The sequence below is a fragment of the Temnothorax longispinosus genome, chromosome 12 (assembly GCF_030848805.1).
Source record: "Temnothorax longispinosus isolate EJ_2023e chromosome 12, Tlon_JGU_v1, whole genome shotgun sequence".
In the NCBI taxonomy this organism is placed as follows: domain Eukaryota; kingdom Metazoa; phylum Arthropoda; class Insecta; order Hymenoptera; family Formicidae; genus Temnothorax; species Temnothorax longispinosus.
The window spans coordinates 4,411,593-4,424,379 of NC_092369.1; the positions used below are offsets into that span (position 1 = coordinate 4,411,593).

The following is a 12,787-nucleotide window of genomic DNA, read 5'->3' on the forward strand; positions in this document are numbered from 1 at the left end:
TACTTTAGTTTTTTAAAATCAAATAGTCAAACACAAAATAAATATTGATAATTTTTTTAAACAGTTTTTATCTCTATTTTCTTTGTGAGAAGAACCTACATTACTTATATTATTAAAAAATATATAATTTTCTTTACATACTTAATTGACCATCTTCCTCTTCCTCTTCCTCTTCCTCTTCATCAAAATTATAGTTCTCCATGGTTCGACATTGTATTGTTGTTGATCTTGACGGACGTGTAATTGTTGAGCGTTGTGATGCAGTTGAAAAGTTATTCAACGAAATTTGCCCTGGTTCCAAATAATCAGGATCATTATCTTCCTGACGTATATGAATTGAGGATTCTACAGGATTACTTGTTGATGCTTGAGAAGAAGAACAATCGTGTTCTACAAGAGGCAGATCATTTGGAAAATCATTCAGAGGCAATATGACAATTTTGCTTTGCACTAATTTATTTTCCAAATCTGTTCCATCTCGGATATCTTTTAAGAGAGTGATTTGCTTTGATCTTTCTATTTTTCCCAATTGAAAGCCACACATTCTTAACAAATGTTGAATATGAGGTTGAAAAGATGAAATGATATCTGCCTTTATTTCGTCGAATGAAGAATTTCTTGCTATTTCGAGTGGCTCTTCGGATAAACCTGTATAGATAAAAAATTTCTTAACACAATAATTATCTCTTATAAATCAAATATAATTCAATAAATAAACCATACCTAATCCTCTCTGTTTTAAATATTTTAATTCTGCATTAGTTGGAAAAAAATCGGCATGTGCTAATTTCATCAAAACCAATGTTCTCTTGAAAGATGTTTTTCTCTTTCTGCCTTTCCGTGGACTAGGTGTAAGATCCCTTCTAAAATTTCTTCGAGTAGCCTGCACCAAGGTTGAAAAGTCCTGTTCCTCTTGCGTTGATTTATTAGCTGCATTAGCTGCTATCGTCAGCAAACGATTAGCAATTTCCCTTTCGTTGGACATTTTAACCTAAATTTTCCACAAAGCTTATTCTGCAAGCAACGTTATTTTCAAAATTACGCAAACACGCGGCAAAGTCACATGTACATACTTTATGGGGGCGGTCTCATGGACCGATATTTTCCAACCAATCAGAAGTGTAAATACGCGTAAGGCCGGTTCTACATTGGTCGTATCGTAGCACCTTAGCATCGAAATTGATTTGGCTGTGACTAGTAAATTTCGATGCTACGATGTTACGCTTCTGATTGGTTGGAAAATAACGGTCCATGAAACCGTCCCCATAAAGTATGTAAGTCACATACATGTGACTTTGCCGCGTGTTTGCGTAATTTTGAAAATAACGTTGCTTGCAGAATAAACTTTGTGGAAAATTTAGGTTAAAATGTCCAACGAAAGGGAAATTGCTAATCGTTTGCTGACGATAGCAGCTAATGCAGCTAATAAATCAACGCAAGAGGAACAGGACTTTTCAACCTTGGTGCAGGCTACCCGAAGAAATTTTAGAAGGAATCTTACACCTAGTCCACGGAAAGGCAGAAAGAGAAAAACATCTTTCAAGAGGAAATTAGTTTTGATGAAATTAGCACATGCCGATTTTTTTCCAACTAATGCAGAATTAAAATATTTAAAACAGAGAGGATTAGGTATGGTTTATTTATTGAATTATATTTGATTTATAAGAGATAATTATTGTGTTAAGAAATTTTTTATCTATACAGGTTTATCCGAAGAGCCACTCGAAATAGCAAGAAATTCTTCATTCGACGAAATAAAGGCAGATATCATTTCATCTTTTCAACCTCATATTCAACATTTGTTAAGAATGTGTGGCTTTCAATTGGGAAAAATAGAAAGATCAAAGCAAATCACTCTCTTAAAAGATATCCGAGATGGAACAGATTTGGAAAATAAATTAGTGCAAAGCAAAATTGTCATATTGCCTCTGAATGATTTTCCAAATGATCTGCCTCTTGTAGAACACGATTGTTCTTCTTCTCAAGCATCAACAAGTAATCCTGTAGAATCCTCAATTCATATACGTCAGGAAGATAATGATCCTGATTATTTGGAACCAGGGCAAATTTCGTTGAATAACTTTTCAACTGCATCACAACGCTCAACAATTACACGTCCGTCAAGATCAACAACAATACAATGTCGAACCATGGAGAACTATAATTTTGATGAAGAGGAAGAGGAAGAGGAAGAGGAAGATGGTCAATTAAGTATGTAAAGAAAATTATATATTTTTTAATAATATAAGTAATGTAGGTTCTTCTCACAAAGAAAATAGAGATAAAAACTGTTTAAAAAAATTATCAATATTTATTTTGTGTTTGACTATTTGATTTTAAAAAACAATAATAAATAATTAATTTAAGGTACCAAAGAGGAAACTGTTAATGTGGAGAAATGTATAGTATTCCCGTCCCTTCCAGAAGATGCTGAAGCAATCAAAATCGAGATATCAAGGAGTCACTGTTTTCATGATTTAATGAATCTATACATGGATGAAGAAATAGTTAACAAAAATTTGCAAGTTACTTTTCTTGGAGAGCTAGGTCTTGATGGAGGCGGTCTTACCAAGGAATTGTTTAATATTTTTTTTATTAAATGTGAGAGTATATTTTTTCGAGGCGAAGACTGTTTAGTTCCATACTTGGAGCTAAGCAAACTAAATGAAATAGACAAATTTGTCATAATTGGACGAATCTTGCAACATATGTTACTGTTAACAAATAATTTACCGGCAAAATTATCAAGAATCACACTGATGTTAATTTCAAAGCCTGAGAGAGATGTTAATCCTGACATTTTATTACAAGAACTGTTACGTTACGTAAATCCGTACTTACGAAAAATTTTAAAAAAAGCTTTGAAAAATTTTACGTCTTTAACTGAGAAGGAAAATGAGACCGTTCAGGACTTTTTTCAAACAAATCGATTTTTTGCGAGACCAAGTTCCGAGACATTGTCAGAACAATTAAGAATTATAGCTACAGAAATTTTTATAGAGAAACCTAAAAAACTGATTTTAAAAATTCGGGAAGGTGTATCACCAGCAAAATATGCTGATTTCTGGAATTATTGCGACTTTGACGTTCTCTTGGATATGCAGACCCCTACTGCTACAAAAATCGTTAATTGCTTGGTAACTGATTGTCATCTAACAAATGAAGAAAATGATATATTACATTATTTTACCATGTACATTCACTGTCTTGACAAAGATAAATTGAAAGGTTTAATATTCTTAATTACTGGGTCTTTCCTTATGCCAATGCATATTGATGTAAAATTCAATGACACAGTGGGATTAAGTCAAAGACCCATGTTTAGTACATGTACTAATACGATAACGTTACCAAAAACATATGCAAATTACGATGACTTGAAGAATGACTTGAATATGTGTTTAAATTCCGAGGAAGTTATGGAGTATACGATGTATTAATCATACTGCATGACTTCCTCGGTATACAAACATATGCACGCGCATGTGTGTGCATATGTGAGAGAGATTTCGAATACTACAATATAATATTAATTACTTCATTATAATATTAATTAGTTCATACATGTACATGCATAATTCTAAAGTGTAAAAAATTATACACACATAATTTTGAGATGCAAAAAAGTCTATTTTGATTTTTGTTCAGTGAGTTTTATTTCATTACAATATTAAAAAGTAAATAGGTTTACAATGGTTCTAACAAGTGTTCCTATTGTAATAGCAGATTAAATATGTAGTTTTTGTTAAATCACCAAGACTTACTTATTAGAGTAGACGTACTTAATTATTAATGAATAATTTTATATAAAAAAATAAATTTATTTTCGAAGTAAGAAAAAAAAATTTTTACTTATTTAACCTCTCATCGTATTTTACCGTGATAATTTATTATAGTAAAGTGTATAATTACTTAAAGTGTTACTATTAATTAACTTAATATTAATAAAATAATATTAATTAGTGTATTAAGAACTTAATAAATTTACACATAGCATATATTTTTCTTTATTACATTTTTCTTCCAAACTAATAATATTCTCCAGCTGCAATTTTTGTTCTTCACTTATTTGTAATGTCGCGGTAAAAGACGAAAAAGGAATACTCGTGTTGCTATTTACAACAGAAACGGAAAGATCGACTCCTAAAGCTTGTAAGGAATCCGAAAGTTTTTCATATAACGTCATATTATCGGTATCGAAAATATCACGCACTGCTGTAGAAGTCATATTGTAATTTTCCAATATTCCATTCAACCACAGTTGCCGTGGAGACTTATTATTTTCCGTTTGTACACGTCTCGTATGCTGTGTGAGCCAAGGATGGTAGAGAAGGAGAAAAACGACACTCGATTAAGAAATAGAATCGTTGATTTAATGAGTTAGTAAGACGATTAATTATATCGTTGGTCGAGACACATAAATGTAATCATCAATATGGTATTTCAATACAAAACATTTGAAGAAATATTCCCTTGTTCAACAGAACCTTATTATCAATAATAAGTTAAGTCTGAGATCTCTTTACGATTTGTTTTTAAAATAAATTCAAGATCTAAAATATAAACGAATATTCAATGTATTAAATATTCGTGATAGTTAAATGAAATAAATGATCTCTTCCTTTTATAGAAATTTTGCAAGGGAATATCTTCGAGGTAAACACATCAATTATAATGAATACAAGGCTCATATAAAGAGAATAATACAATTAATACATGTTAAGATAACGAATATGGAATAACGAAACCAAAGATTTCTGAATACGTTAAATCTCAAAATGAGAAATATTATAAATAAAAGAATTATGTAGGAACTAATTAGATAATGTTATAAATTAGCTGTCTATTGGTAATTGTCCCTTTGATGAACTTTGAAACTTCTTTCTTGCAATTAGTAAATATAATTATTCCATATAAGTTACTAAAAGCAGTGAATAATTGAAACATATATCCTTATCATTAGTCGAAAGAGATACGGAAGGATCGCAAGAGTAATTTTACATAACGTAATTGAGCAAAGAACTTATTCGTTCGCACAGTTCAGAATTGTTATTAGAAAGTATCGAGTAGTCAAGATATTATCTTAAACAGTAATCATATATCGAATTAACTTAACGTTCATTATATACAGTAAACGCTAGAGAGTTTTATAAAGTAAACGAAATATAAGTCTTTTATATATGAAACACAAAGAATATAACTGCAGGATAACTTTAATCCTTGTATGCGCATCAATAAGAAGTATTAATTGGAATACCACTGAATTTACGTCCCGAGATAAGAATTTATATCCTTTTCTTATTAATCAGAATTAATCATGAGAATCCTTCTTTAAGGATAATCATAAGAAAATAACATTATGTCCTGTAATCGAATATTTGAATTAACACGTGCTCACTTGTAAAGTATCACTTTCATCAGGGAAATATCTGACGAAAGAACCGAATAGTTGATGAATCCAAATGTTACCTTATTGTGGAATTTGCAGCATCCACCAATTATTTATAGATAATCCGACATTTATTTGTACGAAAAATCATCCACTGAGAGTGGGAAACTCACTCGCTGTAAGCGAGCCAAATAATCAAAATAATGGCGGCTATTCCGTCTCGCCACGTGAAAGGAACGAAGTTAATGATGGCCGCTCTTGATTTCCAATATATATCGCTCGAATGTCCACCGTCAAGTAAAGGCTCGGCTGAGCCCGGAATACACGTCGTTCTTCTTTCTTCATTTACGTGTTCGAACACGTTATTCGTAATTCGAATGATAACTGAATTTTACGGACTCGTGTGAGAATTCACGGCACCGAAATATATTACAACATGAACGATTGATACAACACGAGCGTTAAAGACGATATTAGCGTTGAAAACGACACTAGCAACGACAAGGGCAATAATATACCTTGAATAATTAATACGGTACAAGCGATAAGTATTGAACAGAACTTGAACATGTTCTCGATAAAAGATTCTAGTGGCAGAATACCCGAGACGTGACTCGAACTGTTTCACGTTTTACCGAATAGTCGAGAATGGCCGGGATCGTCTCTCTGCACGTTCGTGCTTGCGCATCCCCTCCACTCGCCTTCTTGTCACGTGATGCTAGCGTGAGCGGAACTTGGTGCGTCGCGTTGCTCGCGCGTCCGTTTGCAATAGTTACTAGGCGGAAACGACCTGCCATCTAGCATTCATTCATGGAACCGCAAGAGTATATTATTGATACAATAGATGGCTGTAGCCATATCTAAAAGTTACCGACATCTCCGTATTTCTAACACCGTTCTTAAACCATGAACGTTCCATGCAGAGTGGAATGATGAAGCTTTTATTAATAACATTTTTATAAATATATTGTACACAAAATCTGTGCGTGTGTGTTTTCAATATCTAATAAGCCTTGATCTTCTAAAGAATACAATTCAGTATAATAGAATCACATACTTCTTTAAAGACATCGACCCATAATCGTTCACATTCTTTGATATGAACCGATTGCCAGTTATGTGGCTCCTCTATGCATGCCGCGAATTGTGTTCATTAAAACGGCCACAAGCAGATTTTTGTATCGTGATCTGACCGTACTCGTGAAGAATAGAATAGTGCTTGAATAGAATATCTATCACTGCAACCATGAATCGCAAAACAAGACCCATCTATAAATTTAATGTAAGTTAATTATATCTATATATAATTATAAAGAGTAGTGTAAAGGTGCGCAAAATGTGTAAATACAAATAATTATATGAAAAGAATAAGAAAAAAAAGAAAATAATTTGCATATAGATTATTAATAGAAAAGAAACGCATTAAACGAAAAGAAAGTGTACCTTGACATTTTTAAATGTGCGTCTATATGCCATAATAAATTTGGAGTTGCTACTTTGTAAGTTCTTCTCTTAATTGCTCGGCTCCATCTACTCGCAATACGAATGGATCTATGGCGTTCAAGTTTCTCTTGTTCGATGTCTGGGTACCAAAATCCTGCTGCCTTTAAATACGATTGCATCATCTGCAATTTATTTTTATTATTGCAATTTCTTGTATATAGTAAGAATAGTTGAAAATTTTTAGAGAGAGAGAAGAGAGATTACTATATGTCCAGCTCTGGGATGCTCTTGATGATTTGTGCAACAGTTATTTTAATTTATCATCTGATATTGTGAAAAGCGCGCACGCAGGGCATATTTATTCACGTGAACTTTTTATAAATGGTACTTTTTGAACAACTTAAGTGATTTGCCAATATTATAGCGGTAGTCCTTCATTGTACAATAAAGTTATTGTTCTTCATTTAATCATATATTCAATTACTATATATATATATAGATATATATATATATAATATATATATATAATGTGTGTGTGTGTGTGTGTGTGTGTGTGTGTGTGTGTGTGGTGTGTGTGTGTGTGTGTGCGTGCGTGTGTGTGTGTGTATGCGCGTTTGTGTGTAAAATTCATATTTAATAAAATTTAATAAATTATAATTAAATAATATAATTAAATAAACATAATACATATTTTTTTCTATTGAAATTAAACTGTGACAATAATAATAAAATACTGACTGTTTGAATTTATTCTGGGTGCAATATAACCTCGTTGCTGATGCCCTTCACATGGAATTAAAAATAAAGCCTCTATAGCTTCCAAAAGTTCGTTATAAGTATTTACTGATATTTCAGTAGATATTCTCCTCAATTTGTCTTAGGCATATACAGTGAACTGTACTCTATACTCTTCGAATATTCATATGATCTTACAACATCAGCTATAATTTGTCGAATTCTTCTGAGAGTCCTTGCTACATGGACTTCTTACTGGATCTCTCTCTTCCATAGTAGTAACTAAGTAAATATAAATTTTTGATTACTATAATTTATATAATAATAATAATAATAGAGAAAGAAATAATATTTAATAATATTTTAATCTATTGTATTTCTATAAATAAAAATTACTACACTTATTAATAATTAGATTTTGAGCCCGCGCGAAGCGGGCCAGCCTTGACTCTAGTCTGACACAAACTTCATACTCGTCTGAAAAACGCTACTTTCGCCCTTGCACAATATACTATTATATATCTTTCCATGAGTGATTTTATATGAATAATGTAATAAGTAAAATTTCATGCAGTACATAAGAAAATCACACTATCTAAAAAAATTTATCATTAGACACATTTTTTTTTTAAGAACATGCGAGTATCGACTTAACATGCTTTTTTTAAAAAAGATTGATTATCAAATTTTAAGAATACTGCAATCCAAAATGTAACGTTTAATTCAATAGATTTCATAAAATTGATTCAGATTTTTACATTTATGTTCTTTCCATTAAAATTTATAACTCCTCATTTACAACTCCTTCACATATGTATATCTTCATAATTTGTTCATAATCTTCACTAATTAAGTTAATTATAAGAAATATATGATTTTTCGATTTTTTATCAAAAAGTAACATAATACATATTTTTATATTTAAAAATTTTCATATCTCGTTAAACAATTAATTAACCTTAAGTACAGTATACATATATCAATTATATTGATGTTTTGAAATGCCTACTATTATAATTGTATTAATTAAAAGTTTGTAAAGTACAAAATTATAAAAACTACTTAGTATCAAGACAACAAAATATTTTGTGACTCATCTTATATATTATTTTTTAAATTTGTGTTTACATTAGGTAACAGACGCTTTTATATTTTTTAACCCTTTAAGACCCACACATCGATCCTATTGGAGTAAAATGTTATAATTTATAAGATAGTCTTAACAGACGTCCCTGATAAAAGTTTTTAATTAAAAAAAATTTTTTAGTTTTTTTTTTTAGTTGTTTTGGTTGTCAGTTCAAAACTAACACATTTTTGGTTTTTTTTAAATGTACATAATTATGTACTCTGGCCCCTAAAGGGTGTGAAATAAGGATATTGTTATTATGTTATTATGTTTATGTAAGATTTATCACAGATTTTCGAATTAATGATGCATTTAAATAATCTATTTAAAAAACTGATGAATGCCTAAATAAAAATTTAGACATCTCAGACATGTTATTAATATGAAATTATGGTGATATGCATAACACTTCGTGAAACAATATTAAGAAAAGGAATACTGTGATATGACAAAAATAAGATATTTCTGAAACAGGGTAAAAATAGATGCAAGTAAGGAACATGTAAAATGATATGCAACTTAACGAATGCTAATTTACACGACATTTACATGGATCAAAGTATATATCGTGATTGTATAATTTGCACTAAGAGTATGATATTGGCATAAATATATTTTTGACCTTTAATACTTTAACAAATTTGGCAATGTTTTATTGCCATGTAGAATACGCTTCTAATCTGCCGCCTACCTATTGCTGCATACATTATACTTTTCATTTTGCCTGTTTTTAAAATTGATCGATCGATCTTAGGAATTTTGTAATCCTACGTAATACTAGTATAAATATTTCATTTGTGACAGTGATATATTTTCCTATATAATTTACAGGTACTAATTATGTACATGCACAATGGAAATATTACGCTGTTGCTAAGTTTGCACCAGTTAGATAAGCTCTAAACTGATGACGCATCATACAGTCACTGGCAGCCTGTATTCCTTGTTAACGACATAGAACTTGTGCTTCTTACCGAACAAGCCCCTATCACGGCAACGTTCTCGATGATTATATTGAATGGAATAGTGGATAATGCACCGCATATACACAGCATAAATTGAGCACACCAAAACGATATAGAGAGACCAATTTAACTACTCCGAACGCATACATGTAAATATTTACCGTGCCGATAAACGCGCAAAAAAAGTCAATCAACGGCGGGTAATTAATCGGACATAATCCGGCCAAAACAATGTTAGAAGTAGAGAGAGAGGCATCGTCATCCACGAGTAACACGAAATACCTAGTAATAATTTTTTTCTAAATGGAATCGCTTTGGAATGCACGACAAGTAATATACCTTGCAACCATCTTTTTCTGTGCTGTACAAAGTCCCACAGAGTAAACGGTGATTTTTCCCACATTTCGCCGTCTAGAAATTGAACGTATATCCCTGGGAAAATGCTTTCATCACAAAGAAAACAATCTTCCGCAACGGATTTGTCTAATCCATTATTAAACAAACTTGTTTTTCCGCTGCCATCTGTAATACATATTTAAAAAAAACTTAACGTAAAAATAGCAAAAGTAAAACAGATATATGTTGTAAATGTCACTGCTTTAATAAGTGTTAAAGTAGTGACGATATCTTTATATTTTTATTTTATAGTAGTTAACAAGTTTATACCCAGTTTTTTTACATGCCCTATCCAATTATAAGTAAAGGTTAAATATTCGTAAAAAAAATAGTAAGCTATAAGTATTGATAATAAAATAAACTATATCATTTTATTTTAATTTTTATACACATAATTGGATAATGTTATTGGATACTACATTAGAAGAGTATTTTAATAATTTATCTATGAATTTTTGTTTAATTGTTTTAATTACTGCGACATATAAAATATATTTATTAGTTTTATATTAAATATTTAAATTTTTTGCTTTAAAAAGAATATATATCATATAATCAATATTATTTTTCCAAATTAAAATGTTCTCTTATTATCTACGTGTTAAAATTCAATCTCATAATAACTCATAATAAATTGTTAATTAAAGGTTATATTTCAACGATTCAATTTGCTTTAATTCGAATTCAAAAGAAGAAATAAAATTCGATTCAATTCGATATCAAAAATCCTTGATTCACGCATCTCTAGCATATGTATATATATAAAAAAATGATACACCTTTAAAAAAATTTATATAAATTTGCTATGATAAGATATAGTATAAATTTGATGAATTATCAGTAATCACCTGCGTGACAACATACGATCTTTTTCATGCTAAAAAATGGCTTGTGAAACATAGTGAACTGTAATCTTAGCTTTTCCATATCGTTCGCTACTCTGAAGCTATCAGCCAGAGTCTTAATCCAGTTAAAAACATCTTCATTAGCGTACGTGATTAACCCTTGACCAATTGATGTTTGCCATCCAGTACAAAGCTCAATATCCCGCGAACGGAATTTTCAGTCAACAGAGCCTCTTCATCAAGGTGGACAATCCAGTCGTGATCAGCCAATTCGTTTACTGAGCTTTCGAGGCAGTATTGTAAAGCACGAGCCTTAAATAAGGCACCACTACTTGTGCGATAATTCGTGGGACAACAACTTCTCTCACCCTGCGATGAAATGTCAAACTATCGGCTTGTCGCTCACTAGTTCTATTTGGAAGTTCTCGAGACCAGCCTCTATGCATTTGTTTAAGTTTCTCTTCACATTTGACTTTAACTAATTGTGGATAATCTCCATGGGTCACTATTCTTATACAGATAAATGGTGCGAGCAGGGGCGAGCCTTTTAAGGTAACTTTATCAGGGATGCATTGTATATCGTTAATCCTATGAAATTGAATAGAACTTGAGGCAATGAGAGTAAAACGTTACTGTGCGCAGCAGGTACGTGATTGCACCGATAATGCCGTAATCTTGTCCATGGATCAATTTCTTTCTTCTCGTCCACGTTCCATCGAAGACCTCCGGATACAAATTCGAATACTAATATGACCACGAGCAGCAGGCAGCAGTGCAAAATACGTTTTGCTATACTGTTCAACATATGCCTACAAATTACAATCATACATTTAACAATAACGCATTTTGCAAGTTCAAAGTACAATTCTACGACCACGCACTATTCAAAGCACAATAGTTTATTCTACGTATATGTAAATATCACTTGCTATACAACTGTCGTGGAATTTCGATCGCGTTTCGTAATCGTGAGAGTTCTCATTAACCTAAATTATGGCAGTCGTGCCCGGTAAACGAGAGTAACTGTTTTCAAACTTCGCAGCGAAGATTGATCCGGCCTTCAATTCTTGTCGCATAACACACCCGTATACGTACACAGACACAGCGACATTGGGGCACGTACGTGTCACGATTCACGATCGGCTGAATTGCCAATAAATGCTCGTGACTCGAAGAATTACAAAATTAAAATTAGTTCACACAACGTGACTCAGAATTCCCTCGAAAGAGATAGCGAAACTGACAGCCGAAGCATGACGAATATGCGCACTCTTTATATCTCTATGGTAAGAACTGTTGGCTCTACCTACCCAGTGCTGCCAATATTGTGGGATAAAAATCACCAGCTCCGGAATTAAAATTATGTCGAGACTTAGGCCGGTATCACAGTCTCCGATTAACGTGATCCTTCGATTAAACGAAAAGACAGTTAGAAAGAGATGCAGAGTGAGTTTAATCGAAGGATCACGTTAATCGGAGACTGTGATACCGGCCCATAGGCCTAGTTTATACCGATCTCTTGATACGCGTATCAAATAGTATATTTGAACTGATCAGCCAATAATCAGACTTATTTACTAGTTATTTACTATTTAATACGCGTATCAAGTGATCGGTGTAAACAGCCATTATAATAGTCCAGATAGTGCGCTCCGTAGTTTTCGGTGTTTAGGTGATTCATACTTTGAATTCAATGTCTACGTGTCCCAGGTTGCCGATGACGACGTCCAGATAATGCGCTCCGTAGTTTTTTGTGTCTAGGGTATTAATACCTTGAATTCGATCTATACGTCCCAGGTTGCCGATGACTAGGTCCAGATTCCGTAGTTTTCGGTGTCTATGTGTATTAATAACTTTGAATTCAAGCTAGGACACGTAGGTATCGAAT

The 12,787-nt window shown here is 32.1% G+C and overlaps 3 pseudogenes; 1 reads left to right on the forward strand and 2 right to left on the reverse strand.

Annotated features, from left to right (window-relative positions):
• The first annotated feature begins 1,808 nt into the window (after positions 1-1,808).
• Positions 1,809-3,786, forward strand: LOC139822698 (uncharacterized; annotated as a pseudogene).
• On the reverse strand, positions 3,466-7,841 carry LOC139822699 (uncharacterized; annotated as a pseudogene).
• Positions 7,842-9,608: 1,767 nt separating this feature from the next.
• Positions 9,609-11,704, reverse strand: LOC139823361 (beta-1,4-mannosyltransferase egh-like; annotated as a pseudogene).
• Between the last annotated feature and the right edge of the window lie 1,083 nt (positions 11,705-12,787).